Source organism: Peromyscus californicus, unplaced genomic scaffold (assembly GCF_007827085.1).
Source record: "Peromyscus californicus insignis strain IS unplaced genomic scaffold, ASM782708v3 Scaffold_8__1_contigs__length_139910024, whole genome shotgun sequence".
NCBI classification, from domain to species: domain Eukaryota; kingdom Metazoa; phylum Chordata; class Mammalia; order Rodentia; family Cricetidae; genus Peromyscus; species Peromyscus californicus.
Window position 1 is genome coordinate 33,991,315 of NW_026294606.1, and position 25,669 is coordinate 34,016,983.

General features: G+C 44.5%; 1 protein-coding gene across 2 annotated transcripts in view; it reads right to left on the reverse strand.

The window, feature by feature from the left end:
* Mboat1 (membrane bound O-acyltransferase domain containing 1) overlaps positions 1-25,669 on the reverse strand; it is a 107,926-nt gene that overhangs the window by 67,965 nt on the left and 14,292 nt on the right. The gene's annotated exons all lie outside the window — the stretch shown is intronic.

A 25,669-nucleotide genomic window follows, 5' to 3' on the forward strand; every position in this document is an offset into this window, starting at 1 on the left:
CTTGGTAGTCCAGGCTGGCCTAGAACTTCCAATTGTCCTGCCTCAGCCTACCAAATGCTGGGATTATAGACATGTACCACCATACTCAGTATGGATTTTCACTTTCACAGTCAGACTCCATTACTGACCCTTGTCCCTTCATTCATAAACTAGAGAACATTCATAACATTCCACAGCTGCTCTGGCTGAGGCCCGGATTCTCCTACTTTACTAAAGCCAGTGAGCACCAGGACTTCTTAGTGTCACTTGCCCCCACATGACTCTGCTCTTCTGGACACAAGAGCCATGTTTTCCTGGCCCCCTTCTCTTGCCTTTCTGGTCACTCTTATTTCCTTTCCATTGAGGATGCTGCCTCCAAGGGCCCAGGCCAGGCCAGGCTTTTCTTCTGCCACACTATAAAGGCAAGGTGAGCGTGAGCGAGGTGGTGGTGGCGCACACCTTTAATCTCAGCACTCGGCAGCCTGGTCTGCAGAGTTAGTTCCAGGACTACCAGGGCTACACAAAGAAGCCCTGTCTCAAAAAAACCAACAAACAAATAAAAAAGGCAAGGTGATCAATCACTTCTACGTCAACAAAACCCAGCTGTTGCTTTCAAATTGTCTTCTCAACTCAGATGTCTCTCCTGAATTCCCAGGCATATACCCTACTGTCCTACTGAAATCCTCACTTGGAAAAACCACAGTCATCCATTTTATTCCATCTACAACAGCTCACCATTTTCCTCTTGCTTATTGAACTCTATCGTTTATCTAAGGGAAGGTAGATAACTAGTTAATTTATCCACTGAACTAGCCAGACAACTGCATCACTCTCTCTATATCTACCTGAATAGACTCAGTCTCCACACACTGTATATGATGCCTCCTTCACCCATTCTAAATCCGTCCACTCCCCTAGCTATACCTACTTTCCTCCCATCAAGCCACCCTTTTACCACAATGGTAACCTACGACAACTCCAGCAGCCATCTAACTGACCCCTGCCTCTGGCTTTGTCCATTTCTCCCCCTCAGTCCTGATCTCAGCTCAGAATCACCACCTCCTACCAGAAGCTCTCTTTCACCCAGTCCCAAGATAATAGACATGCTACGGTTGCTGGGGTAGCACCCTCCATGTCTGCAGGAACATTCTTCTGGAGCTCTTCTGTAGTGATCTCCTTACCTAAGCAAAAACCTTCAAGAAGGTAGAGGCCATGCTGCATCTGTGTAGCGTCACATGATTTTTGTTCTGAGAAGACACTGGCAAATGTCTATTCATTCTTCACAGGGCACCAATAACCAGCCAGAGGAACAATCCTACTCAAATCTAGCTTGAAAAATTAATGAGTTTACTGGGAAGCCTTACAGAAGCTTGGGCCAGGGGTTCTCATAGGAACATGGGTGTATCTCAAGCTGCTGCACCCCAAAAAAAACTTAACCTGAGTTGGATAACAGCTTATGAAAGTTACATTCCTAGCTCCTTCCCCACATGCAGGCAGCTCCACCAGAATGTCTACTCTCTCCAGCAACTGTTTACGACTTTTGTGACCATGGGGAAGAGCACTGTGAACTTTGAAACTTTCATGAACTTTTGGGGTCTTATAAGTTTAGTAAGTTGCCTGTTTTATGAAGTGCCTCTTCTCTCCAATCAGGGATGCTTCCATTCCAAAGAAACAGCTACCTAACAGTATCCACAGTGCCTACCATCTCCATTAGGGTCTCAATAATGTTAATGAATGAATGAAGAAAAGAATGAACGAAGGTTACATTCAGAAGCAAAAGAGGTGGTGAGCATGTCGGGGGAGTTTTCAAAAAGTAGATGAAGGGAGACAGAGTGGAGAACTGGTGGACTTGGGTCCCTGTATTCTGAAAGGACAATGTCAAGTTGGTCGAGCCTGGGTCAGACGCTCAGAAAACCTTTGTCAAAAGTGTGATATGTGACCATGCATGTTCTAGAACCATTGGTGATTTCATCAAATGTGTGACCTCTTGGGGGTCAGGTGACACTGTTTCATTATCAAAAACACTGTGTTCAGATCAAATCCTCATTACCAACGTGAATGGGAAGCATTATAATAATCCTGCTAATCTAACCAGGAGCATCACTGACAGTAGGAAACATGTTTACAACTTTAATGAAGGAAACTATAAGAAAAGTTATTACATATACTGGAGTAAAAAGGCTATGAAAACCAATTCTCAGGGAGGTTGAAATTTCTCACACTGTATTTACCAAGCCAATAGAGGGCCTGCAGCCTTGTCTCCTCAACTCTTGTTTTTAAAACTAACCAGAGTGGCTGGAGAGACAGTGTGGCTGATAAAAGCACTTGTTGCTCTTACAGAGGCCTCAGGTTCCATTCCTAACATGGGAGGCAGCTCACAGCTGTCGGCAACTCTAGTTCTAGAGGATCCATTGCCCTCTTCTGGTTTCTGAAGGTACTACACACACACACACACACACACACACACACACACACACACACACACAGAGTGGACAGACACACACAGGCAAAAATTCATACACATAAAATAAAAAGAAATAAAGTAAAATCTTTTGCCTTCCCAAGTCTGTAGTTACCAAGGCCCTTATATTCCTAAATTGTGCTCTAAGAAAATTCCAACAAGATTGCAGTGAGAACTCAGTAAACATGAAAATATAAAATAATTACGTGCATATATAATATTTACCTTATGTATCATGAGTATATTTATTAATAGCATATTTAATAGCAATGGCATATTTGATAATAAATTATATATGTTTCAACATAATAAAACATGGTGTTGGTTAAATACAAAAGAGTAGAAACATGCGATTGTCTAACTTTCCTGAAAAAACATGAGTCCTCATTCACTACACCAACTGGCATTTCTAGACCTCTGCTTCCATAAAGGAAAAAAAAACTCTGATAGTAAATCTAGGATTTAAATCTCAAAGTTCCATTAGATAATCATAGGTTAAAAGGATTTTAAGAGATGCCACAATCTAATGGAAATCTTTCATCAGAAATGATGAATTACTCATGCTGGAAAAAAAAATACCTGAAACTAAGTCAAAATGCACTTGGCTGCTTGTAAACCAAGCACACAAAAGAGAGTTTGAATTTGTTTGACTGAAGAAGAGGCAGGCCAGAAATCATACAGCTTTTTAAAATCTGAGAACTGCATGTAGAATTGGGCCATGCATGTAAAGATTTAGGAATATAGAGTTTAAAGACTAGAGGATGGAAAGATATAAATGTTTGGGAGGGAAAATAAATAAAAAGCAGAGTAGTAAAAAGGATGTGGAAAGAGTCCCTCTTCTCAAGACAGCTGTAAAGCTCAGCAGAAAGCCTAACATTGACAGACCGATTAAAATAATAAAGACTCTAAAGCTGGAACACACTCCGGGTAGAACAGGAGGCTCCATTAGGGAGCCATTTCCTCCAATCTGAAGCGCTTCCTCCTGGAGGGAGGGTAGGGGCTCAGAAGACTCAGAAATCAGAAAGCTAATGAGATTTCTGAGGTTTGGGAAACCCATGAAGGTTACAGGATCCCAAGACTCCATCCCAAGGCTCCCAAAGCCACGGACCATTGCTGGAGAAAGGAGACTTTCTATCGGAGCTGCCTGGGATATAGGGAATGAAAAAGGAGATCCAAGGATGCAACTTTTGTGAGTTGGTACCCATACAGGGGACCTTTTCAGTGATGCAGCTACCTGTGAGTCACCTATGCTCCTGTAGGCATTCCCAACAAACCCGCTGGTCCACCATACTGTACATACATGGACGAAATCATTTCCATCATCTCAGAGATTAGTTTGTATCTTCTTAGTAAAAGTCACATGACAGCCTCATTCACAGGAACCTAGAGGTTTGTTACTCTTTGGAACTGCATGCATTCACAAAGGAGACAGCTAAAGAAAATCTAGGAGAAAAAGTTGTCGTATTAAGAGGATTCCAACAGGTATCAATGGCTCCCCTAACTAGTGGCTCCAGAAATCCCTCCTTCTTGATTGAGCCTAAATATGTCATATACTCAGCCAGTATACGACTGGCAGGCATTCTGCTTCACTGAATGGGAAGACTATCTGGCTTCTGTTTTCGCTAGAGTTGAAAAGCAAGTGGAAACTAGCTCAATACTCACACGACGTGACTCACCTCTTTTCAACTCCCAAAGGTTCAATAATGCCACAGGGAAGCGTTACAGACCGGAGAGTGAGAACAGCTCTCCACACAAGTCAGAGGGCCAAGTTCACCCGCTACATGACAGAAGCCAGTGACGGGCTTGAATACAATGTGTCTCCCAAAGGCTCATGTGCTGGAGTCATGGTCCTCAATGCAGCAACCTTTGGGAAATGGGACCTACTTTGGGAAGGTGGTGAGATCACTGGGGGAACCATCTTCAGAAAGGATTAATATATTAAGATAGTCCTTACAAAAGTAGGTTATCAAGTGACACCACCCCATGCACTTGTTACTTTCTACAAATAGCTCCTGCCATGTTGTGACCCAGCCAAAGGGACTCTTCCCACAAGAGTCCAACAGACATGGCCATCTGGTTTTGAACTTCCACCCTCCAAAACTATGAGCTAAATAAACGAAGGTGATTCAGTAGGTAAGAGTGCCTGTTGCTAAACCTGGTGACCTGAGTCCAGTCCCTGGAGCCCACGTAGTAGAAAAAGAGAAACTGTCTCCTGAATTCAACCTGCATGCTGTGGTGTACACACACACACACACACACACACACACACACACACACACACACACACACACACAAATATGAAAAATATTGTGGAAAACATTCAAGAAATCAAATCACCTTTAGCACAGACATTGCTTCCTAAGTAGAGTATTAAAGCGTGGGTTCTCAAAGCAGATCTGTGGTTTTTGAAGGGGAGCTGAAGGCACAATGTCATCTGTTGAAAATGGAAACTGCAATGTGTCATGTAGCCCAGGGCATCTTCATGGCTGTCTGCAAAGCACTGAAGGCCTGGCCATGGAGGCTCATGTCCTTGTTTTGTCTCTGATTTAGAACAAACAAAGCATTGTGCCAATGAGCACAGGATCTAAAGCCTACCTGGACCCTCATCTGGTACTCACCCACTGCTTACTACCATCATCTACAGAATGGGCACACGCCCTTCCACATTCCAAGGAAATAAGGTCTTAGCACATCAAGATACATAAATAGTAATATTCATATCAGCACATTCAAGGACTCTGTTGATGAAGATGACGATATTTTATTTCTTTTTTTTTTTCTTTTTTTTTTTTGGTTTGTTTTCAAGACAGGGTTTCTCTGTGTAGTTTTGGTGCCTGTCCTGGATCCAGGCTGGCCTCGAACTCACAGAGATCCTCCTGGCTCTGCCTCCTGAGTGCTGGGATTAAAGGTGTGTGCCACTGCTGCCCGGCTGATATTTTATTTCAAAACAAACTATTTTAAGCTGAGCCTTTTTTATTACATTTTTTAGTGTGTGTGTGTGTGTGTGTGTGTGTGTGTGTGTGTGTGTGTGTGTGCACTGCCATGGTAGAGGTGTAGAGGTCAGAGGATAACTTGTGAGAGTCATTTCTCTCCTTCCACCAGGTAAGTGCTGGGAATTAAACTCAGGTTGTCAAGTTTACTGGCAAGTACCTTTACCTGCTGAGCCATCTCACCAGCCCTTAAAGCTTTTCCTTTAAACAGGCCCATTATATGACTCCAGGGAGAGGATGGCCAAAACTATTCATTTCTTTTTTTATTCCATTTCAAAGATTAGGGAGAGGTGTAGCTTCGTAATTCCAATTATAATTATAAGCAGAATTTGACCTCTTACAAAGCTACTCCACACAGAGAAGAAACCCCAGGTTCCTTGACAGTCTAACTGCCCCATCAAGAATGACTAGCTACTCTCACAACCCAGAAGGACACAGTAACAAGGACCCTGCTGGGGTGGAGGCTCAGCAGTGAAAACCAGGCCAATATTAGTCATTTTCTGCCAACGATCTGGTCTTTGATCTTCAGGAAGTTTCATCTGTTCCTGTTTCTTAAGCAGCAAACAAAAGGCCTCTGATCTACATGGAGATGGCTGTGATAACAAATAGGACTATTTTTAAAACCCACCAAGAAATGCAGCTATGCACACCAAGTGCCCTGGGTATCCTGATGTCTCCTGCAATCTGGCAGGCTTGTTGGAGACATTCCTTAAGGGGTGAGTTTTGTCTACCACTTTTTTCTTTTCTCATTTCTGTTCCTTTCCCCCAATCTCGAGCTGTGGCTCCACCCCCAAGGGCTTCCCTTGCCTCATCCGTTGACCTCTACCCCAGTTCCACGAAATCCTGCTGGAAGAACTGAGCATCACCTGAGCGACTCACACCCTGTGGCTCTCTAAAAGATTCTTGAATGTTCTGAACTGGCATCAAGGCTAGTCTCACCAAGTGTCATGGTGCACACCTATAATCCTGGCACTTGAAAATCGGAGGCAGGAGGATGGCGTGTATAAGAACAGCTTTGGATACGTGTCAGTTCAAGGGCTAGATGGCGGGATGCTATCTGAACAAGTGGTACTCACACCTCCAGAACTCTTCTAAGCCAACATGAAAGCTCCTGTCTCCTGTGGCGGTTCTTCTCTTTCTGTTTCACGTTGGAGCTGGATCCTTCCACACTGTCATCAGAAGTGGCCACCTGATGCTACTAGCTGGTTCTCAGGAATGCAAGTTCTATGAGGAGGGAGGGTGGTGTAGGGCAGGGGACACCTGCACACAGGGAAACAGAACACACGGAAGCCCCTACAATCTTGTTTGGGATGTGACCTGCCTGCCCCCCTCCCCAGAACACCACTTCCTTCTGAGCAGAAGCTAGGCTTGTTAGAGCTACCAAGTAAAATGCAGGCCCATCTGTACAATCCTTATCAAATAGCTAATGCCATAGGAACACACTAGTGTGGAGAATCATGGGAGATAAACATGTTAAAATTAGGAATCGCTACTGGGGTCTGGACAGATGGCTCAGCAGTTAAGGACACATACTGCTCTGGGGAGGAGCCCAGTTCTGTTCCCAACACCAATACGAGGCAGCTCTCAATTGCCTCTTTCTCCAGTTGCAGGAGAGCTGATGGCCTCCACAGGTCCCCACACATATATATGGCACACATATATTACACTCAAGCTCATACACATAAAATAAATAAATCTTTTTTTTTAATTTATTTTAATTTATTTTGCAATACAATTCAGTTCTACATATCAGCCACGGATTCCCTTGTTCTCCCCCCTCCCGTCCCCCTCACCTTCCCCCCAAGCCCCCCCCCCAATTCCCATCTCCTCCAGGGCAAAGCCTCCCCCAAGGACTGAGATCAACCTGGTAGACTCAGACCAGGTAGGTCCAGTCCCCTCCTCCCAGGCCAAGCCAAACAATCCTGCATAGGTCCCAGGTTTCAAACAGCCAACTCATGCAATGAGCACAAGATCTGGTCCCACTGCCTGGATGCCTCCCAAACAGATCAAGCCAATCAACTGTCTCACCCATTCGGAGGGCCTGATCCAGTGGGGACCCCTCAGCCATTGGTTCATAGTTCATGTGTTTCCATTCATTTGGCTATTTGTCCCTGTGCTTTATCCAACCTTGGTCTCAACAATTCTCGCTCATATAAACCCTCCTCATTCTCGCTAATTGGACTCCCAGAGATCCACCCGGGGCCTAGTCATGGATCAATAAATCTTTTTTTAAGAGGTGCTACTACCTTAAACATGATGGTCTTTCCAAGCACACCTGGTTTACAGTGAGGACACTGGTTCCCTAGTCCTGTATCAATCACTAACCAGCTCCGTGACAGACTCAGAAAGAGTGACTGTCAACCTCTGGTATGAATTTCATTGGACAGCCTTTAATGAAGATGCTATGCACACAGATACTTACTGCACCACACACAGGTACAGTGATGCTGCCTGTATAAACTGTCCTGGTCATCAAAAGGAGTAAAGACTGAGTGCTTGCCTCGCCCCATCTTACCCTTCAGGGCCAAAACACTCTGAACAGGAAAATCTGGATCTCAGATGAATGATCTATAAGGTTCCTAAAAACTTCCTATAAATGTGTTTAATATTTTGGCCAAGATAAAGTGACTTATCCTAGGAAAGAGGGTTTATGGCCACTCTGATGGCAAATGATGAGCTGATTCGCTACACATGAAGTTGCCATTGGTGAGATAATCAGAATACTATCAGATATACTGTGTGCACACTCTATGAGACAATCAGTACACTATCAGATAAACTGTATGCACACTCTATGAGACAATTAGTACACTATCAGATATACTGTATACACACTCTATGAGACAATCAGTATACTATCAGATATACTGTATGCACACTCTATGAGCCAATTAGAATACTATCAAATATACTGTATGCACACTCTGAGACAATCAGTATACATCAGATATACTGTATGCACATTCTATGAGACAATCAGTATACATCAGATATACTGTATGCACACTCTGAGACAATCAGTATACTATCAGATATATTGTATGCACACTCTATGAGACAATCAATATACTGTAAGATATGCTGTATGCACATTCTATGGAGAAGCAAGGTCATCCCATCAAACATCTTCTCACCAGTCATGAACATACCATGAGTACCTAGCACTCAGGAATTCCCAGCAAAAAGTTAATAAACAAGATGTGGGGGAGTGGAAAGTCCCTAACCTTTACCGCCTTTTGATGATTGCTACAATTTACATATGCTAATTTTATTGTGGCATCCAGTCTGGGACATTAAACATCTTCATTAATAGATTGAGTGATGTTTAATTTTGATTGTGAGCTTCGTTGGACTAATAATAATGCAGGGCATTAATGAGGCACACTTTGGGGTGTGTCTGGTGGGGGCTTTTCCAGAAACAGCTAACTAAGGAAGGAAGATTCACCCTGAATGTGGGCAGCACCCTTCCATGGGTCCAAAACTAAATAAAAAGGGGAAATGGAAAAAGCATGCTGAGTACTGACATGCCTCTCTCTACTTCCTGACCCACCATGATGTGAGGAGTCTCAGTGTTACACCCATCAATGTGAACTCCACCACGCAGGCGCACGCATACACACACACATGCACACACGCACACACGCGCGCACACACACAGACATATGTACACAGACAAGCACATACACACAAAAAAACACACACAATGACTGCACCCTTTTAAATTGTGAGCCAAAAAAAATTTTTTCCTTGTTTCATTCTCTCCTTAAGTTGGTTCTGTAGGGTATTTTTGTCACAGCATCAGGAAAGTCACTAATATAGACTGTCTTACCTGAAGAGTCCTACTTGGCTGTTTTTACCATCATCCAGCAAGTACAAGCTTTCATGGGCTCTTGACAGTAACCCAGAAACACCTTTATCTCCTCCAACTTGCCCAATGACCCCTCTCTCCAACCACCCCACTTACCCTGCCCTCACCATATGCTGATTTCATACATTCTCCAATGCCACTACCCTTTTTCAGCCCACAGCTTGCCAGGCCCCTCCAGTTGCCCACCCCCTTCCTCCTAAGAGTATCCCCATGTACACTCTCAGGACTCTCCCATAGCTCACTCCAGTAAATCCCCCAGCTCAGGCTGCCTCATCCTATTTTCTGACCCTTCCAGAAACAGCTGTTCCAATATTCTGTTAACTGAGCTCAAGACCCATCAACACTTAGAAAGCTGCCAGCAAAAATCCACATGGCACTGCCCTTGATGTCGCTGGAATTGCTGGACTTTGAAATGGAATTTCTGACCTCTAAATATGACCCCAACTCTTCCTTCGGTCATTTAAATACCAATTACTTGGGACTTTTTTTTCTAATTCAAACAGATCATTTATCCATATGTAAATGAATTTTATTAAAACTTTCATTTAATAACTGGCTTCTCTTAAGGAAACTTCCAAACTGCTTTAAATTGGAGGTTTATACAAAAGCTTAATTAGAACTTAAAAAACTAAGAACAAAAGGAAATGAGCTGACCAGAATGCAGTTGGATGTAGCCCAAACTGACTTTAATGAGACACGTAATTAAAATAGAAATGCCATTGAATGATTACCTCAACCAACTCAGGCCAGACAGTGCTGAAGATAGGTTAAAAGAGAACCTGCTTTCATCTGTCTACTTCTTAGTGGCTTAGGGACCTACCCATCTGAGGGCACTTTCAGGCTTGGTGGTTCTGAGAGAGTGGGGGTGGGTTATGAAAAACAATCCAGCCACAACAAAGGCCAGGCTGGCCATTGCTGCGGTGCTACCTGCCTCCCAAGCACCACAAGACAGAGAGGCCCAGGGCACACTGCTGGGTAGCTCCACAGAGGGACTGAAGCATCACGGATACAGGACCACCACATCATGGTCCATCTGCCTGCTGAGTGTGAGACCCTTCCACTCCTGTCTTTCTAAATTTCTTCTCTCTCTCCTAGGACCAGTTCCCTTCTGCCTTCTTCTCCCTGCCCCACTTCATCCTATTTGTATCTTGCTGCCCTTTTTTCTCATCTGTCTCCTTTCATCATCTATGTGTGCACACATGTGTACAAGTGGGCATGCATATGTGTGTGTGCATATAGAGGCCAAAGGTCAATGTTTGGGGTCTTCCTCAGTCATGCTCTACCTCATTTTTTGAGACCAAGGCTCTCAGTGAACCTGGAGTTCATCAATTCAGATAGTCTGGCTGGCCACCAAACACCAGGAGTCACACTGTCTCTGCCTTGCTCAGTGCTGGAATTACAGAAATGTGCTGCCGCACCAAGCTTTATACATGAATGTTGGGGGCCTGAGCTCAGGTCTTCCACTTGAATAGCTAGCACTTTATCATCTGAAGACTACGTCACATCTGCCGGGAATTTCAGGAGCACATACCAGGACACATGAGTTTTGGACCGGCAGCATGTATCACAAGATGACCTAGGCTAGACAGTCAGAAGTGCTTAGGGTTAAGTCCTTGTTCACCGTGTTCACCTACGTAGATGGGCAATGACTCAAGACAAATTGCTCAAATTCCTTACCTATAAAACAGAAGCATAAGCCAAGCATGATGGCATACGCCTTCATTGCCAGCAGAAGCAGAGGCAGGCGAATCTCTCTAAGTTTAAGGCTAGCCTGGTTCAGACAGCAAGGAACAGGACATGCAGGGCTACAGAGAGACCTTGTCTCAAAAAAACCAAATAACAATAAATATTAACAGTGATAATGCTTAAATGGAAGTATAAATACCCCAGAGCCGTGGAAGTAATTACATGGAAAGTGCTGAACAACTGTCTTGGTCTTTTGTGTTAGTACAGCAAATCACCTTGAGCTGGGTAAATTATAAATAACAGAAGCAGTTCTTAGAGGCTGAAAGTCCAAGATCAAGCTACCAGCAGGCTTTGTGTCTTCTGGACAGTGCTTCGTATATATCCTCACTTGGCAGGAGTTCCCCCCACTTTTTATAGGGACATGAATTGCCTTCAAGAGAGCAGCTCTCTCTCCCAATACTACTGCACTGGTCATGTGGTTCCATTACATTCATGTCAGAAAAGACTCAAGGGTTCACACCACCAGCCAAATTGAGCAGGCTGTCAATCCCTCCACCTGGATCCATACTCTATCAGGGATATTTCATTTCTAGACCACTGGAAAGCGGCCTTTACCATTCTTCCTGTCCTTCTCAGTCACCTTGCCTAAGGGAGGGGAAAGATTGCCATGAGGACTCTCTTCCTCTGAGGAGACCAATGTGCCAACGACTCACGCTCTCACCCTCCTGCTTCCAGCCCACAGGCTACTGTCACCCTCCTGGTGCATCCACCCACCCACCCCCAAACACAGGGCAGTCAAGCTCCCCAAAGCACTCCAGTGTCATGACCTGCAACCGAGACAGATCATCTCAGCCCAGGACACAGAAGCACCTACTTCATCTCTGGGTCCATATTGACACCTCCCCGTTAGCTTTGCCTATATCAAAGCTGGAATGTGGAGGGCTGGAGAGATAGCTCAGTGGTGAAGAGAACTGGCTGTTCTTCCAGAGGACCCAGGTTCAACTCCCAGCACCTCCATGGCAGCTCACAACTGTCTATAACTCCAGTCCCAGGAGATCCAATGTCCTCTCTGGCCTCTGCAGGTACTCTACACACATGGCACACAGATACACAATTAAACAAACACTCAAGACCAGCATGACAACTTAGTGTGTCCCTGGAGCAGATTTTCAAAGGTTAAAGAGATGGCTCGGTGAATAAGCATGACTTGCTGCCAAGCCTCACAGCTGATATCAGCATGCGTGACAACTTTCTAAAGCCACACCCCACCCCTGGTGTTCACTGCTCAGCTTTCAGGCCACTCCACTGGGGACTCTCCTCTGCTACAGCAACTGTGCATTGCTTACAGAACCTTGCGGTGAGGCTTTGTGAACCCTCCAACTTCCTGAGTGTCCTGAGCCTTGCAAAGTGTCATTAGACGCCTGATCTCTTGTGACCTTCTCCTCCTCCCTCCAGGAAGGAGTGTGTCGGTGTAGAGGAAATGGTTATAGAACACCTGGCACTAAAAGAAAAAGAGCTGACTGTGTGAAGATGCCCTACTGTGCTGAAGGTGTCGCCACCAGCTGCGTCAATTACAACCTGAGGTTAGAGGATGAGGGAAAGGAGAGGGATGGTCCTATCTAAGGTGATGGCATGTGATGACCAGTGGACAGAGAGGGGTAGGTAATAACCCAGTGTGACTGTGGTGGAAGGCCACACTGGGCAACAAGGATTCAAGAGACAAGAGATGAGATGACTCGGCAGAGCTCTAGTTCCAGCATCAAGGCTAAGGGTTAGGCCTCCCTGCCTCAAGGGATGACTTGCCCTGATGTGTCTATCAGTCTCTCCAGCTTTCATGGTTGTTAGTCTGCACATTCCCACAGCATCCTCTACCAAATGGACTACCCACCCACCCTTTCTCTCCCGGACCTAGAGCCTTTCAGATACCTCTCTGTTCCCTGCAGAGGGAAGCTCTGCCATCATCTAAATGTTTTGCTGCTTCCCTGATCCCCAGGCAACACCTGATAGACTAGATGTCTGCTTGTCCTACCTCTATAGTGCCTTGCGTACTTATATTCTTCTCTCTCTTTCTCCCTTCCTTCCCCTGTGTGTGCATGTGTGTGTGTATGTGTGTGTGTATGTGTGTGTGTGTGTGTGTGTGTGAGTGCATATGCACATCTGTGTGCACAGTAGCTAGACTACAGAGATGTAGGCTGTGAACAAGTTTGTTCATCTTTGTAAATGTGGTGGTTTATTTTACATGCCCGTTTGTCTAAACCCAAGTACTCGGGTATCGCTCAAGTGCTGTTTAGATGTTTCTTTGATATTTTAGATGAGGAGGGGAAGTGGACACAAATTTCCACAGCTAATTAAAAACACATTTGCAATAGACATCTTCTCCTGCAATTTAATGTAGTAACATTTAAATGAATAGAATGAAACAGTCTGCATTACTGAAATTAGTCTACTCAAAAAGAAGATAAAAACTTTTCTGAAGGGGGTGGGCCTCACCCAACAAGCAGCAACACCAGAGAAGAGACGTTTCCACCAGCAAGCAATCCTCCTTTGAACTTGAGCTGCAGCCTGCCCCGGGTCTCCAGCCTGCAAGCTTGGCTGTAAATTTTTGGACTTATCAAACCTCCACATTCTATGAGCCAGTCCTTTAAAAGACACCCAGATGGGGAGATGGAGGGATGGATAGGCAATCAGCTATAGGAAGAGTCCCATACATCTCACTGGCTCTTACTGAAACAAGTCATGGCACACACGGCAACGCAAATTAATTTTACTCTTGAGAGCGGGCAAGATGGCTCAATGATTAAGAGTATTTGCTGTTGAGTCAGTACGGTGGCACATGCTTCTAATCCCAGTACCTGGGAAGCAGAGGCAGGTGATCTCTGTTGAGTCCAAGGCCAGCCTGGTTTACCAAGCAAGTTCCAGGCCAGCCAGGGCTACACAGAGAGACTATGAAAGACTCCCTCAAAAGAGAAAATTTAAAAAAGGCGGTTCCCAGCACCACCCACATAGGTGGCAGGTGACTCTTCTGACCTCCTCCACAGCACCTGCAGGAATGTGGTGCACAAACATACATTTGGGTCCATGCACACAATAAAAGTAAGTTAATAAAATCTTTCTTAACAAATTAATCATATTCTTTAGGATCCAAGGGCTTTCTCCATTTTTTTTTTCCATTTCAACACCTCCTTTCAAAAGATGAAGGCTAAAACTTAAGGACTGGCTGCATGCCCAGAGCCTCACCAGTTCTGATACAATTCCAGCTGCTTCTGGCTCAAAGCCTCAGATCACCATGTGGAAGGAAACGGACTCAGCTTCGATGCCGGCACAAACTTGCTTGCGTGCCCTGTGCACGGACAACACAAAGAGGTCCTGGCCTCCTCTACTATGTGCTGTCCACACTATCACCAGTCATCCGTCTGGCAAGCCACGGCCCGGGGCTTCTGCCTCCACTGTCCAGGTCTAAGCCCTTGAAGACCCACACAGCCTGAGTTTCCTCACCCTTCCTGCAGCCACAGATGAGGGCTTGAGAAACAGAGAGAGAAGCCAAGTGTGATCCTAGGTAGAATGGGAGGCTGCTGGCTTAAAGTGAAGGACTTGAGACCCTGGCTTCCTTTGAGGCTCTGAATCAGGAGGGTCTACGGAAGGCCAGCCTCAAATCCCATCACTTCTAGGCAGAGCTTGTGGGAGAACCCTTCAAGACACAGCACATGTTGGGGTCACAACCTAAGGGGTGAAAACTGTGTCTTGCTGTGGGATTTAGGAGAGCTGCATGAGAAAGAATATATATGCTCCTGAAACAAAATAACTAACCAGAAATTCAGAAGGAAAACCACAACACCTGGGGCCAGTCACAATGATCAGTTCTAGTTCATTTAACAGCTCCACACTCTCAGCCTTCCGAAGAGCGAAGCAGGAGCTGTTGGCATGGTGACCTCTTCAGCTTTGGGCAAAAGCTAAAACTTGTAAACACAGTTTGAACTACTTACCAAGTTGGTTGGAAAAGTTTATGACAAATTTAAACGTCTTTAGGATAAAAATAGCTTTGCATATTTATTCCTCTAAAACTTCGTTGACTCCCCCAACTCACTCATTCAGATATTAATACCACGGCTTCCCAAGAACACCACAGAGAATTCCTAAGCTGCTTGGAATGCTTAAACACCAATCAACAACTCCATTTGCAGGAACCTAATTTGGATGTCTAGCCTTCTCTTTTAATTTTCTTTCTTAAAAATTATTTATTTCTTCATTCATTCATTCATTCATTCATTCATTATTTCTGAGACAGGGTTTCACTGGCTGACCTGGAACTCATTATGTAAACCAGGCTGGCCTCAAACTCACATGAGATCCTCCTGCCTCTGCCCCCCAAGTGCTGAGTTTAAAGGTGTGCACCACCACCACCACCACCCCAGCCTAGCCTTAATATGGTCACATTTTACTGATTCTGAAGAGATGAACAGAATAAAAAGCATGCAAAATTGGAAAGAATGTGGATTTTTGTGTCAAACAAATCAGCTCTGCACCAGCTAGGTGGGTGTCCTTGGGCAAGGTATCCAATTATGATGAGCCTGAACCTTCTCAGCTATAAAGTCAGAAAAGAAATAAGATCATAGCTGTGGTCATTCTTAAACTTCCTTAACAAAAACAAATAAAACATGTCACATGCCTCCAAATGGCCCATTCACAGCACACTGAATGAGGCAAGAATGCTGGTGTTCCAGAGCATCCGCTTTCTTCCTCCCATAGCCCCTCTGAAGTTTCAAATTCTAGTTTTCCAGACTGAAAACCATTTACAGAGCTGGAGGGATGACTCGATGATTAAAACTGCTTACTGCTCTTACAGAGCAGCAGTATTCAGTTCCCAGTACTTACATCAGGTGGCTCACAACCACCTGTAACTCCAGCTCTAGAGAACCCAATGCCCTCTTCTGATCCCTAAGGGCAACCCACAAGCACAAACCCCAGCAGACACAGAACACATACACAGAATTTTTTTTAACTTTTAATCCTTTTAAAAACTACAAAAGCAAAGAATTCAGCAATCTCTGCTTTCAACAGTGAAGGGGGAGTCACAATATTGAGTGCTAAGAGTTAAGTCTCAGACCCTGGACAAATGGCTAAGGTGCCTATTTAACTTATCAGAGTGAACCTGGCCACCAGGATCTCCCAGCATCCCTCAGCCAGTACCTGTTACAGGTTCTCCTGACTTGCATACTGGGCCCCCTACCCAGAACTCTCCAGCCCAGCAGACTGGGCTGCTAGCCCCTATGTAATCCAATCAGTGCCCTTTTTGAACCTTTGCCCTCTTGGCTGCTGCACCTGGTTCCCCTCTCTCCCTTTCCTTCCCTCTCTCCCCACACGGCCCAGCTCAGTCTGGTCAGGTCCACTCTGGACATTCCCAGATGTCCCTGTCTATGCCTACACTCGCCCTTTTATCTACAATAAATGTTTTCCTCCACCGTATCTAGGAGCAGCTGTGTCCTTTCTTTCTTCCTTCTTTCTTTTTTTTTTTTCATTCACTAAGTCAATGGATGGAGTCATTTGTGAAAGAAGTATAAAAAGGATAACAGGGCTGGGTGCTGGGGGCGCACACCTTTAATCCCAGCACTCGGGAGGCAGAGGCAGGTGGATCCCTGTGAATTCAAGGCCAGCCTGGTCTTCAAAGCTAGTTCTAGAACAGCCAGGGCTGTTACACAGAGAAACCCTGTCTTGAAAAAAATGAGAAGAAATAATAATAAAAAAAAAAGAGATAATGGGTTTTCTAGCTACAGTGGAAACTGAAGCATTGAACCAAGTATGGCGGCACACATCTGTAATCCCAGTACTTGGGGCATTAAGGCAGGAAGGACAGGAGATGAAGGCCAGCCTCAGCTACATAGCAAGTTTGAAGTCAGCTTGGGCTACCAGAAATGCTATTGAAAAGAAGAGAGGAGAGAAGAGATGGAAGAAAGGAAACGGAAGGGAGGAAGGAGCTGGCACACTTTACGGAAGGAAGAGGGAAGCCTATGAATCCCTAAACGGAATCTAGAGGGGAGGATTTGAGGGTGTGCACAGATTAAATGGTAGGCTGAGAAGAGTGGAGAAAACCAAACACAGAGCCACAGTTCAGAGACGGCTTCAGCCTTGGAAATAGTAAGCTGCCTAATTAGTATGGCAGACAGGAAATTTCCAAGGGGGAAAAGCTCAAATGACCCTTTGTACAAAGCTCAGACTACTGTGACCTGGAAAGGTCTGCTTCGTCTTTCAGCCCCCAGTGCTTCCCAGGCAGGCAGCATCTAAGACCCTCAGAGAGGTGAGAAGCAGGCAGCGGAACGAGGACAGGCTAACTGTGGTGGTGAGCAGCCGTGAAGAAGGACTTAAGACGATAGAAATGCTCAGTCCCATGAGAGACCCGTTCCTTCTGGCTTTGGGCCCCACTCCACCATCTGATTGGAAACATACAGACACAGAAGAAAAAAAAAAAGCACTTGTGTTCTTCCAGTGTGTACCCGGAAGTGGTTCTAACTCACCACCAACCCCAACCTCTTCCCGGGGTGTTCAGGCCATCAAACTCCTTATCCATCCTTTTCGGATTAACTTGCTTTTGTCTCTCACAGCTTCCCAGGTTTTGTGGTTTCTTCTCATCTGTCTTCAAATATAGCCAATTCCTTTCTACCTTTAAAAACATTAAACGTAACTCTCTTGCCCTCTTCCTGACATCATCTCTCTTCTTTGACGTCGTCAGGTTTCCCTCTGATACGTGCTGTCCTTTCCTCTCACCTCATCCCCTCCTGAACTCAGCCATTAGTTGTGCTCACAAGACTCCCTTCTCCACTAACCCCAACAACTTTCTTCTCAGGGAATCTGAACACTCCTCTTCCTATGGGCCTATAACACCCATTTCCTTGCTAAAGAGCCTCTGCCATGCTGTGTCTCTTGGGGGTCCTCCCTTGCTCTGACAATGGGTCATCAAAGACACAGGTTCAAGGTCCAATGCTTTCCCGATCTCTTTCCTTCAACAACATCTCAGTGTGCTAATGTCCTTCCTAAAACCCCATGAGTGGCATGACTTGACCTGCACAGCACGAACACTATGACCCAACTGGCACGGGACAATGGTGCAGAACAAGTCCCCTGGTCGCTGCACAAGCCAGAGAGTTGCCAAGCTCCTGAGGGAGCGGATGTGTCCCCACACTTACCCAAATGTTTTCAAGTCATCCCTGCTTTGAAGCATAGACATCAATGAGTCGATAAGAATGGAGGATTGGAATCCACATGGCCTGGGCCAGAATTCTGGCTGTACTGCTGCTGGTCAGCCACGCAGCCAACACAAGTCACTTACCCACCGAGGCTTTTATGGAGGGATGTTATTTCTTACCGCCTCAAGATGCTCTGAAGCTTAGAAGAGATAAGATGGTCATATAGGAAGCCCCTGATTTGAATGTCTCACTTGTAGCTCTGTGAGCAATATACCCAGAGGCTGAAAACAATATACTCCTAAGGAATGGGATGAATAAAGACACCTTAGCCCAGACCTTTTCAGGAACTAAATGTATTTCCAGACCTGGCCATGGTGGCCCATACCTGTAATCCCAGAAACTGGTAGCCTGAGGTCAAAAAAGAATGTTTGGAGATCAAGGTCAACCCAAGCTAAGTTCAAGGCCAGCAAGGGCTGCATAGTGAGACCCTAACTCAAAAGACAAAAAGTAGTCCCTTTTCATTAGAGGAGACAGAAAGCACATCTTTGTGTGTATCTAGTAGCCCAATGTCTGTTTAGAGGCAACTGACACTTTTTTTTTTTTTTCAGAAGTTCCACAGGCAGGGCTATTGTGGTGGTGAATGATATGAACCCACCACACTAACAATCACCACACTGGCAGCTCAGAGATAAGAAACAATCTTTATGTAATAAAAAGAGCCACTTCAGCACTTCCTGAATATTCAAACTCTCTTGAATCCTGATCATAATTCCATTCCATTCTCCAATTTCACTACAATCAAAACCTTTTCCCTCCCATCTGTCACTCATATACCTTTCCTTATGCCTTCCCCTGGCCCGTTTTTTGGTTTTTTGTTTGTTTGTTTGTTTGTTTTCTGCCTTAGAGAACCCTGGTCATTATCCCTAAATTGAGCTTTCTTTCTCTTCTAGGAGTTATCCAGACATCTCCTTGCCTCTGCATCCCAGACACTCATTAAGGAAGCTCCAAGGACAGACTGAAATCTGAGATGGTCCAATGGAGTTGTCCAACTTAGACCACTGAAAACAAGCAGCTAGGCCCACAGGTGTAAGCTCAGTGGTGGAACTTCCACACAGCATGCACAAAGCCCTGGGTTCTGACCCCAGAAGCACCAAAATAACTCTTAACGTAACTCCTGAAAGAGAATTCTTTGCCCACGTGTTCTAACAAAGAAGCCTTTCTCTCTGAGCTTCAAAACCGTGGGGGAAATACATGTGCTGACTGAACAATTTATTAAACCAAAGCTTTCCCCGGAGTCAGCCACACCATCTGAATTCACAGCCTCCCCTTAATGCAGGTATCATATGCTCTCTTTAAAGATGAGAGATCAGGCCCTGAAAGTTTTGTTTTTTGCTTTTGGTTTTTGGTTGGTTGGTTGGTTTGGGTTTTTTTGGGGGGTTGGGGGGTTGTTTTGTTTGGAGTTTTGTTTTTGTTTTGTTTTCTTTTGTTTTGTTTTTTGTTTGGTTGGTTGGTTTTGGTTTTTTCGAGACAGGGTTTTTCTATGTGACTTTGGCTGTCCTGGAACTCACTCTGTAGACCAGGCTGGCCTCAAGCTCACAGAGATCCACCTGCCTCTGCCTCCTGAGTGCCAGGATTAAAGGTGTATGCCACTATGTGAGAAGAGGCCTCAAAAGTTTAACTGGCTTATACTAATAAATATTGCCTATAGGTCTAGAATGAAATCTCCATAAACCAGCGCTTGTTATAACTGCCATCACTGAGCATGGTGAGGTCACAGGCAGATCTCAACAGGAAACCCAAAAGTCCAACACACAGCCTGACTCTGGAGTTCTGTCTGCTGTCCTCCCTTCAGCTTGCCACTCCAAGTCCCCTGCTTTATAAAAACCCAGTCCCCATGTACAACAACCTCTGCCAGAAGCTGAAGGTCCCAGAGCTGGAGGGATGGATCAGCAGTGAAGAACATACTGCCCTTGCAGAGGAACTGAGTTAGGCTCCAGCATGCATATCAGTAGTTCATGACTATCTTTAACTCCAGCTCCACAGGCATCTGATGCCTCCGGCCTCCACAGTCACCTGCACTCACACACACATTAAAAAAATAAATATATATATTTTTTTAGAGCAGAAGTTCCCATGAAACCAAAGACGGGGGCAGTCAAATGCAAGGTTATACAAGCAGCATTTATTAGAGACTTACAGAGGGGTGGATCCTTGCACCCCACGGTGGAAGCTGGGGGGCTCAGATACAGTCTACACAGAAGGGAGCTCAAGCCAATCAGAATGCTCTGACCTCTCACCTCTCGCAAACACCAGCAACATGGCAGTGTCAGTTAGGAAACAGCCAGAGTGTCCATGGCTGTCATGAAACTGCTGGCTATCTTAGCAACTTGGTCCTACAAGGGTTGGGACAGTTGTCACGGTCACCTGCCTGGCCTAATGGTGCTTACAAGCAAGAGGGCTGTAGTTATCTCAAGGCAGATACCGGAGTTCCTTACAAGTGGACTCCTGTGGTTTGAACAACACACACTTAAGGCATTCTATAATAAGGAGAGACTGAATGGAGAATGGAGGGGCAACATTTTGAGATCATTCCCTTTTAAGTCAAATCTTAAAGAGAGGAGCCTGAAGATTTAAGATGAGCCGAAGTCCTTACATCCTCACAGAAATGACTGAAGATGTATGCAAAGATTTTAACAAAGCTAACTGCAAGATGAAAGTAAAGCTAAGCACTATTACACACTGATGCAATTGCATATCCATGTTGCAGTCTTTCAACTGGAAGATTCTGCAGAGGCGGGCGATTGAGCTCAGTGGGATAGCACTGTCTAGTGTGTGCCCTGAGTTTGATCCCCAGCACAAGGAAAAACAGAAAAAGGAGAAGGGGAAGAGAAACAGAGATGGATGGGAGGAAGAAGGAAAGAAGGAAGGAAGAAGGGGAGGGAGGGAAAGGAGAAAAGGGGAGAAGGGAAAAAGGGAAGTCCCCCGAAAGTACGGGTCCTAATTCCATTTCCACCAGTATGTAAATATGATGTTCATCAGCAGAACAAAACTGAGAATCCTAGGTCACAGTTAAAAGCTATCAGCATCGGCTCTCCCAAGTCTCAATAGCAAGAAGTGTGCAGCAGTGGTAGTTCCCAAACTCCCACAGTGAACATCTCCCACCAGCTGACTGTGCTTACCACGGTCAATGAACTGTTTTGACACATTGTTACAATTAGATGATCACTGTTCTAGACCAGCCTCCTGCACCGGGTCCAAATAGAACCCACTAAAAATAAAAAAGGAAGTCACTCATACAAGGTCTGAGTTCTCCCACCAGCCCCCACACCAGTTTCAAAAGGCACAGTAATGAAATTCCCTCGACCTTACACACACACACACAATAACCTGGTGCTAATTTATTAGCTATTTTCCTAGTATTTTATTGTCTACAGTTTCCATCTTAAATGTGTCCCAAGGGCCCATGTGTTAAAGACCTGGTCCATAGCCTGTGGCATTATGGGAAGACGATTGAGCCTTTAGAGGTGGTGCCTAATACAAAAAGAAGTAGGTCACTGGGGAGTGTACCGTTGAAGGGGATACGGAGACTCCAGATTCTTCCTGCCTCTCTTTGCTTCCTGACCACCATGAGGCAGACACTCCTCTGCCAAATGCACAGTGGGATGTATTGTGACACCACAGCCCCACAGCAACATGACCAGAGCACCTGAATCCTCTGAAAGAGAGACCCAGAGCAAATCTCTCAGTTCTGAGTTGAAAAATCTCAGATAACTTGAGAAAGCAATGGCAAGCAGACAAACACCGTCTCATGGGGCCTGCCTTACGAGGGAAGCTGCTAAAGTGGCCCGTCCATGGTTTTGTCGTGTTTCTGCACGATTGAAGAGCTCTGCCCAAAAATCAAAAACCTTTTCCCAAATCAAAGGAATATTTATTCAATTTTATGGAATGGGAGGTTGCCTCGTTCTACAATTGAAAATAAAACCAAAAATAAGTAGATAGGTAGGAAGGTAGACAGATAATAAATAACAGACATAAAAGGTTATAGATAGATGAGAGAGAGAGAGAGAGAGAGAGAGAGAGAGAGAGAGAGAGAGAGAGAGAGAGATTTAAGGAAACAAAAACACCAAACAACTTTTTAAAAGAAGAAAAAAAAAGAGAAAGCCAATTAAGCTCATTAAACTGTTGTAACATGAACCTTTTGCATTAGTAACTAAAATTCATGCTTTTCCAGATTCCTGATTTTCCTGATGTTTCTTCTCTGTTTAAGGATTCCAGGATACCACATTATAATTACTTGTCATTTTAGGCTCCTCTGTTGTGATAGTATCTCAGGTTTTCCTTAGTTTTGATGACTGTGACAGTTTTCTTCGCCTATGTGGTAGGCTTATTACATGTGCACTACACACCACTCTGCGTGTTAACTTTAATACACTACATACTGTCTGGTGTGTTATTATACGTATACCAGACACTACTCTATGTGCTAAGTTTAACACATGCACACTCTACACCACCCCATATGTTAAGTTTAACAGATGCACACTCCACACCGCCCCATGTGTTAAGTTTAACACATGCACACTCCACACCACAGGTTCACTTTGCTCGGCTCTTAAGAGTCCAAAGCTGGAGGTGCACACTGTACTGTGATGAAATGTTGCACGGTCTCTGTCCCTTTCTCAAGATAAAGCTTGCTCAACTTTTTCATTCTGAAATAATTTTAGACTTACAGAGAACTGACTGGTCAGTTCCTGTATGTGCTTTATCCACCTCACACGATCATTTTCAAAACCTAGGAATTAACTCTGGTTAGTGTTCTTAGTTGGTTTTAGTCTGAACCTACAGGCAAGCATACTTATTTGTGGTGTAAGCGGGATGTTTCAATGTGTACATAATATGTAACAATTCAATCTGAGTAATTACCGTATGGCCTCAAGCATTTATCGTTCCTTCCTATCGTTCCTTCAAAGTAGGAACATCAAAAACTTCCTCCCATTTTGAAATAAAAATGTATTATTTTTTGACCTTGACCTTTGAAAAATCTTTGCAGAAACTCTCAATTAGTTGGGGTGTGATAGTGCACATCTGTAATCCCAGCTCTTAGAAGGGGAGTCAGGAGGTTCTGTTGCTAAAAACAACCCAGCTGTATAAGAGTCTGAGGTCAGCCTGAGCTACAGGAGATGATTTCTCAACAAATGAAATAAAAGCCAGAAACTAAAACTCAGTATCTGCCCCATACTTTGCTCATAATCATACAGGATTTGGGGGTTATGGCTTTCTGCAAGGAAGGTCAGAGCAGGAAAATGCCACTTGTGCACGTGTTCAGGGTGACCTGCTGTGGACAAAGCCATCACTGCCTATGTGAACACACATTGAAGCTATCTATGCCTACCTGGCTCCTCACCGTGAGGTCATTTGCTCCGCTCTGTTCACACACTATAACATGCAGAGCTGTAATAGAGGAGGTTGTAAATTAACTAGTATTCTATAGAACGTTCTAGATGTTCTGTGTAAAATACAGAGTATTCTATGTAAGTTTCTTCTGAGGGGAGGGGTCCTTACCGCCCTGCTTCCTCCACTTAGTTGTCTAAGCCATCATTTGTCCAGGCACTCATACTTCCTGGTGTGAACTTACGGAATATGTACTTCATACCTGTGAAATGTCTACCATCTCTAAGTATGTCTATGTTGTAAACTTCTCTAATACATCCTCCCACAATCATATAGTTCTTTCTTTATTAGTTGCTCACTTTATTCCAGGATTCTCCATTTTCAACTGGCTCCTTCGACAGACCACCATCATGTATAAATTTTATTTTATTTTTGGGGGGATAGTTGCTTTTGGGTACTTCTATACTTTCTGGAACTACAAACAACTCCAGGTTCATATTATAGATTTCACAGTTGAGCACTAGAAGTATTTCTCCAAGGACTCCAGTTCCTTGTGATGGAGAATGGCATTAGGAACTATGATCTAGGCTTAGGTCCACCCACTGCTGAAAGAGTTTAATTCTTACAGGCTGCTCGGCTGACAGCCAAAGCGAACATAAGCATGTGGTGCTAACCTTTGAATCCTCAAATGTCTATATTTTTTCGTTGTAACTTTCTGTATTTATATTAAGCTAAGCATGGGTTTATAGTGATGGATTGGTCATTTCCATGTACATCTGATCAAGTAAAAAAAACAGAATGCTTGGAGCCGGTGAGATGGTCATTTTTAGTTTTTATAAATATAGCAATGACGATAGAACCTTCTCCATGTTCAAGGTTCTCTTCAGGAAACAAGCCTCACTGATACCCCACCCTGCCCCACTGATACCCAACTCTGCCCCACTAATACCCCTCCCTGTCCCATTAGTACCACTCCCTACCCCACTAATACCCCAACCCTACCCCACTGATGATTTTCCACCCTGCCCCACCAATAATGCCTCACCCTGCCCCATTGATACCCCATTGACACCCCACCCTTCCTCACTGATACCCCACCCTGCCTGGCTGCCTAAACAGCACGTCGAGGTCTTCTTGGTAGCTCTTCCATGATCATATGGCTTTGTGCCCTTCTTCGTCAACCCATCTTACTTCAGTTCACTTCCTTTGGTTTAGCAGTCTTTGGCCAGCCTGATTTTCTTAGAGCCATGTTCCTTCCTCTTTCCTGATGTCTCCGATTCACCCAGAAACTACCATGTGGAACCAAACCTAGATACACATTACTCTAGACTAACAGGTGTTTGAAGGTTGCCAAGTACGCAGGATGTGGCTTTACAACTCTGATAAAGCCATGAGAAGTTCATTTCTAAATTACTTTATAACCCATTGCTTTCCTTCAAATTTTCTCTGTAATGTCCACTAGCTAAGACACACAATCATAATTTCTTATTCATTATCGTGAGTCAGGGCCCCACCTTGGATCTCGATGAAATGACTGCTTTTCATTTACAACCTCATTATCTTATAAACTAAGACAGCAAAACCAGAGTCAAATAAAGCCATCTCTAAAGACATTCTAAATGCTTAAGTGGAAAGATGAGAAATAGAGCAAATTAAGTTTTGTAAAGTGGAAAATTAACCATAAAACCGAGAATACGGACTAGGGATGCAGTTTGGTTGGGAGAGTGCTTGCCTACCAAGCACAGGGCTCAGCATCTGAGCCTCAGAATCGAATAAGGCAAGCATGGTATTGCATGTCTGTTATCTTGGAACTGGAGAAGTGGAGACAGGAAGATCAGAAGTTCAAGGCTACTTCCCCATACATATCGAGTTTGAGACCAGCTTAGGAGACATGAGTCTCTGTCAGAAAAAGAAGGAGGACGAGGAGAAGGCAGAGGAGAAAGATAGGCTGTGCAGAATGTTTATAAGGCAGCAAGCAGTAGGCAAGTTTGGCTTTTGTGGCTTTTGTGAAGTCCACTCATGCCCCACATATTTAAAAAACAATTTAAGAAAAAGTTAAATTAATTTTCCCTACACAATCTACCCACATGGGTTCCCTTTTGTTAAATAACCTATA